General features: G+C 48.2%; 1 protein-coding gene across 1 annotated transcript in view; it reads left to right on the top strand.

Annotated features, from left to right (window-relative positions):
• Positions 1-5274, top strand: part of EYA2 (EYA transcriptional coactivator and phosphatase 2) — a 211790-nt gene continuing 206516 nt past the window's right edge. The window contains exon 1 of the mRNA XM_029221778.1: positions 1-359. The gene's annotated coding sequence lies outside the window, so the exon portion shown is untranslated. The remainder of the gene's footprint in view (positions 360-5274) is intronic.

Below are 5274 nucleotides of genomic sequence, written 5' to 3'. Positions count from 1 at the left end.
CCGGCTGGGCGGCAGGCGCAGAGAACAGCGCGGAGGCAGCTGCAGGGCCGAAGCGCCGCGCCGCGCGTCCAGCCGCCGGGGGTGTGCGCCCGCGGAGCCAGGCGTCGCGCCTCGGCGCCCCCACGCGCCCACGCCGCGGCGCGGGGACCCGGGCGGGGGCAGAGGGAGGGCCCGGCCGAGGGAGGGGAAGGGGCCGGTCCTCCCAGCGCAGGCAGCGGCCGCGGCAGCCCAGGAGGCGGAGGCAACGGCGGCAGCAGAGGTAGCAACGTGCCCGCCGCAGTCAGCCCGGCCGCGTCCGACCCGCGCCCGCCCGGCCGCCGGCACCGCACCGCACCGGGGCGCCCTCTCCACTGCGCGCGGTGAGTACCAACCGCTGCGCCCAGCCCGGGCCGCCCGCCGCGATTCGCCGGGCCGGGGTTGACCCGGACCCCCTGGCCTGGGGCGTCTCTCCCGCACTCGGCCAGCCGGGGCCTCCGCAGTTGTCGGGGCGCCCGGGGCTCCCAGGGCGCCTCAGGCACAAGGGCAGCGGGGACAGTGGGCAGATCCTGTCTCGGGAAAGTCTGTCCTGGGCTCCAAGCCTCAGTTTCTCCGTGCGCCCGGGAGGCGACGACCCTGAAGTTTGCACTGCCGCACGCGGGACAAGTGCATAGAGCGCAGGCGGTGTAGACTCGCCTGGGTCCTCCGCGTTTGGTTCGTTTTATGGCCCGGGTGGCTCGCGATGAGGGGCACTCCTCTAACCGGACCAAGAGGCGCCGGGAGCCAAACTCACGCCCTCGGGCGCTGGTTATGGGGCAACGGTGGAGCAAATGGCTGGAATTCCCGGGATGGGGCTGGAATGGCCCACCGAGCCTTTTTTCTAGCTGCATTTCTTTTTTTAAAGTCCGTTTGCGCTTGGCCCGCGCTGGTCCAGCTCTCCCGGCTTTGTACCGGAACCCGCGTCCTGGCGCTGGCTGAAGTTGGAGTTGAAACTTGGAATATCAAAAGGATGTGTAGAAGGAAGCGAGGGTTTTGTTGTAATGGGACAAAGCGGAGAATGGAATGGTTTTTTAGCCTTGCAGCCTGGAGGTTAAACGGCCGTACTGGCCCTTAAATATATTCCCTGCCCCCAAGCAAATAGGTTATAAACTCAAGGAATATTAGGACAGCTTGACAGGGAAAAACATTCGCATCACAAAATCCTCAGGGCGCAAAATCCTCAGCTGCTGAAAGTGAAGCGCTTTAACGGTGCGAGTTTCCTACTTCCCCTAAACGGAGCCTCGCCTGGGCTAAGAGTTGACAGCGAGCGTACGTGTTGCTGCGTTGCGAATGCTCTTTAAGAAGCAAGACTGATGCCGCGGTTTTGATGGATACCGTTTTCTTTTCTCCCCCCTTTCCCCGAAATGCAACGTAATCAGAATTACTTTTATGTATGTATATATAACGTTGAGGTAGATATAAATCACCGCTGGTGGAGGTACTTTTTAATTACGAGGTGCAGTGAAATGAGTGAACATCGGAGTTGGGTGTTGTGGGCAAGGCAGAGCGGAGGTATAATGATTTACAAACATCAGGTGAGAATCTGAGTGCTGAATTGGGTTTGAGTTAGGGAGCTCCCTTCCAAAGGAAATTATAACCAGCGGACAATTGTGTTTCAAACCGAATCTATTTCGCGAGCTCTGTCTTGCTTGAGTAAAATTTCTACTAGCAGAGTATGAGCTAGTAGCCGCTTTACCAGCCTATGGCCCTTTTGGGGGCGAGGGGAGAGAAGGAGGACCTCCTTTTTAAAATAATGTTTGTGAAAAAAATCTTTCAGGCAACTTTACCCAAGAAAGTTTCTTTCCTTTTTTTTTTTTTTTTTGACTTTTCTCTCCCCATCACCTTAAGCCCCTTAAACTTTATACTTCTTTGCATTTAGACATCCTCAGACTAGGAAAAGTTAATAAGTAATTTATGTAACAAATGGTGACGGTTTGAATCTTGCTTTAGACTAAGCATAAAATCACGTTTGTATTCCAGGTCTCCTCGCCTTTTGAGGAAATTCTAAATTTTGCGATTTCAACCCAGGTGGCTATATTTGAAAGGACTAGAACTTTTAAAAAAGCAGTTCATGTGTCCCATACCAAGTTAGTTAATAGCTCCATTCTTATAACTTTAGCTTCACGATATGATTAACTATTTTATCTGAAAGGTCTTGGCATTTTTCCTGTCTTGAGATAGCTCACCTACTGTAGTGGCCGCGTGTATGAGAATATTCTATAAACACATACATCTTTCCTAATATGAAATAACTAAAGGAAATACAACAAAATGTCATCCCAATATTTTGAGATTCTTTTAAAAAAAGATGATTTAATCACTGGAGTTTTAGAATCTTCTTTTTATGCCTTTTGTGTTATATTAAACACATCATAAAGAAATATGATTTGTTGACTTGTTATGGGATTACCATTTGGCAAAAACACCCAAGACATGCTGTTTCAAATAGGCGGTATTACTTCTGGTTTAAATTGTATGTAAGGGATCACAAGCCTTGTTCCAGACGGATAAATTGATAAAATGCTAGCTGCTGTTGGGAAAGCAAAATAGTCGTCGGAAAAAAAAAAAAAAAAAAAAGGCGATGTAGCTAAGTGTATTTTGAATTAGGTTGAGCTGGCTCCTGAGACCCCGGGCAGTTTGAAAAAAGGTATCCACAATCCAGGCACGTCCACTTGAAGACGTTTTGGGTTCCCCCAGGACAAGACGACTCCTTTCCCTTTCCTTCTTTTTTCAGTTACTTTTCCAAAGATTACTTGAGTCAGGCGCAGGAGACCAGAGTTCTGCCGAAAGCCAACCTAACCAGCTCTGAAACGAGGACTCATTCTTACTCCTTCCACCAGATGTTTTTTAGGTGTCCTCAGCTGGAATGCCCAGTTTGAAACTAATTAGGCCAGCAATAAACTTCTTGTACAATAAAATCGCAGGCCGTGATGGTGCATAAGTGGGGTTCCTAGCAGCTCATGACAGATGCCTCTCTCTCTCGGCAGAAAGAGCCCATGGCTGTCAGGAAAAAATGAAGGGAGTGGAGATATCTTGCCTAGATTTTTGCCTGGCCCTCAATATCCAAGCACACCACACACCGCGCATCATCTTCTCCAAGGAGATGCCTTGCAACAGGCGTTGAGTTTTGTCTTTGTGGGACAGGCCTGCTTAGCATAAAAATGCTTGGGGAAGAAGTAAAACCATAAGTATTAGGCAGTGGCCACAGGTCTGAGGTGTAGTGTTGAGTGTTGGAATGTTGAGTGTGTGTGGGTGTAGACTGGGTGGAAAGGCTTCCTCTCCACTAGGCACAGGTAAAATGCAGGGCTCTCCGGTCTGACATCAGTTCCTTCTGGGAGAGGATAACTTTCTCCCCCAAAGATTTTTTACCTCGTTCTCCTGATGTAGTTCTCCTTATCTGGGGGGTTTGTGGAGGTGAAGTGGCTGGTTATTCAGTTACCTCCAAAGGCTGAACCTTCTGACTCTTGCCAAGACTGGGCTTTGTTGATGGAAGGAAACTTTTTTTTCCTAGCGCTCGGCTCTGAAAAAGGAGTCGGTGGACTTGGATCAAAAGGAATCTCTTTACAGAGAATTAACCCCAGAGCTGAGAAAACACGGCCTGTTGACAGAAAACACACACATACACTCACTCTCCCCACAAGGCCTTGCTCACTCCCCATCTTTCTCCCTGACCCCCCATCCCCCAATATCATAACAGCCTTTGGAAGGGCCCACTTTTTGTCCCCCTACCGTTTGTGGCTGTTCAAACAGTCCCAAACATACAAAACAAAAAGGAGGCTCCGGTAGGGAAACAATTAGCAGAGAATTAGCTGGAGACAATGCTTCATCTTCCTATTTGAAGATCGTAACTGGCCTAATGGTGTTTAACTAACATCTCTTCTAATCCGAGGATAAACCCCCTCAATCAGGTGACAAATACTTGAAATGACTGTCTCAGACCCACTGTCTTGCTGTAAAGGAATCAGAGGGGCCAGGACTAGTTCTTTGTTGCGTGTGATTTAAAATCAGTTTCAAGATATGAGAGTACCTGCCAGGTAGATTGAGAGGAAGAGGACGAAGAAAGCCACAGGCTTTAAATTTTTTCTTTTTTTTTTGCTGCTTTTTTTTCTTTCTTTATGCTCACGTTCATTCTGTTGGTGCCTTTGCCATGTCTCTCTGCTTAAGTTGTATCCGTGTATTTAATAATGATGAAAAATAGCTGAGCATTTACATGCCAGGCCTGAAATCAGCTCTTGACCTGTATTTTCAGGATGGCTCTCACAACAACATTTTGAGTTAGGTATTGCTATTATTATTATATTCTTTACTATTACTATTATTATTTTGCCAACTTTGTTAACAAAGAAACTGAGTCACAAGTCAAATGACTTACGAGAGGCTGAAGAGTGAGTGAGGCCAGAATCTAGGCCTTTAGCCCTCTGCCGACGGGGCCATGAAAACCTTGCCTCAGAGAACATTTCTGCTCTCGTTTCCCTTGGAGAGAGATGCTGAATTTGGATAGTTTTAAATGCGCTGAACACGATTATTTTCTGACTCTACCCTGATGTTTTTTGCTGTTGTCTTAGATGGCAGAAAAATCATATTAAGTATTTAGAAAACACAAATCTGGACTCTGGTGAGTCATGATATTTAGAAGGTTGTACATGGTTGTGTAAAGGGAAAAGAATACGACTATTTACAAGGGCTAATTTGATTTGTTCCTTCAATACTATAACACCACCCATTTTAGTTCCTAAAAAGAGTCAATAAATTTACCGGCAGTGGCAAGGCCCTAAAATGTTACGGTAGGCTGTCCAAATCCAGTTTACCGGAAGGTGCTGGATCGCTATGGGTGGGTTGTTGCTTGGGGGTTAGATTATAAACATTTGGAGAGCAAAGAATAATTTGGAACAGGTGGTCCCAAGAGTCAGGTAACCGGAACGATTTATCTTTGCCACTTTGAAGGTTAGGGGAGGCTGGAGGTTGCCTGAATCTGGGACAGGCGGCCTGAGGGTCGGGGAGGGCTGGGAGGGCCCCCACTTTGGGATGAAGCCTAGAGGGATGGATGAGGGGGTCTCTGCACACAGACCCAGGTCTGTAGAAAGCAGGGCTTCGTCATCCCTGTCATCACCCATCTGATGATACTAGTGAGGGCGCAGATGTGGCTGCTGGTGCTTTTTTGCAAAAGCTGCCTCTGCTTTCGTATATATGCAGAAATTTAAAACAGGAGCTCAGAGAAACAGACAGCCAAGGGAGACAGGTTTACTTCTCACCGGTTTT

Source organism: Monodon monoceros, unplaced genomic scaffold (genome assembly GCF_005190385.1).
Source record: "Monodon monoceros isolate NGI ecotype Baffin Bay Population unplaced genomic scaffold, NGI_Narwhal_1 Super_Scaffold_13, whole genome shotgun sequence".
NCBI lineage: Eukaryota > Metazoa > Chordata > Mammalia > Artiodactyla > Monodontidae > Monodon > Monodon monoceros.
Note: the sequence above shows the minus strand (reverse complement) of the source record. Positions and strands in the feature narration are given on the sequence as shown.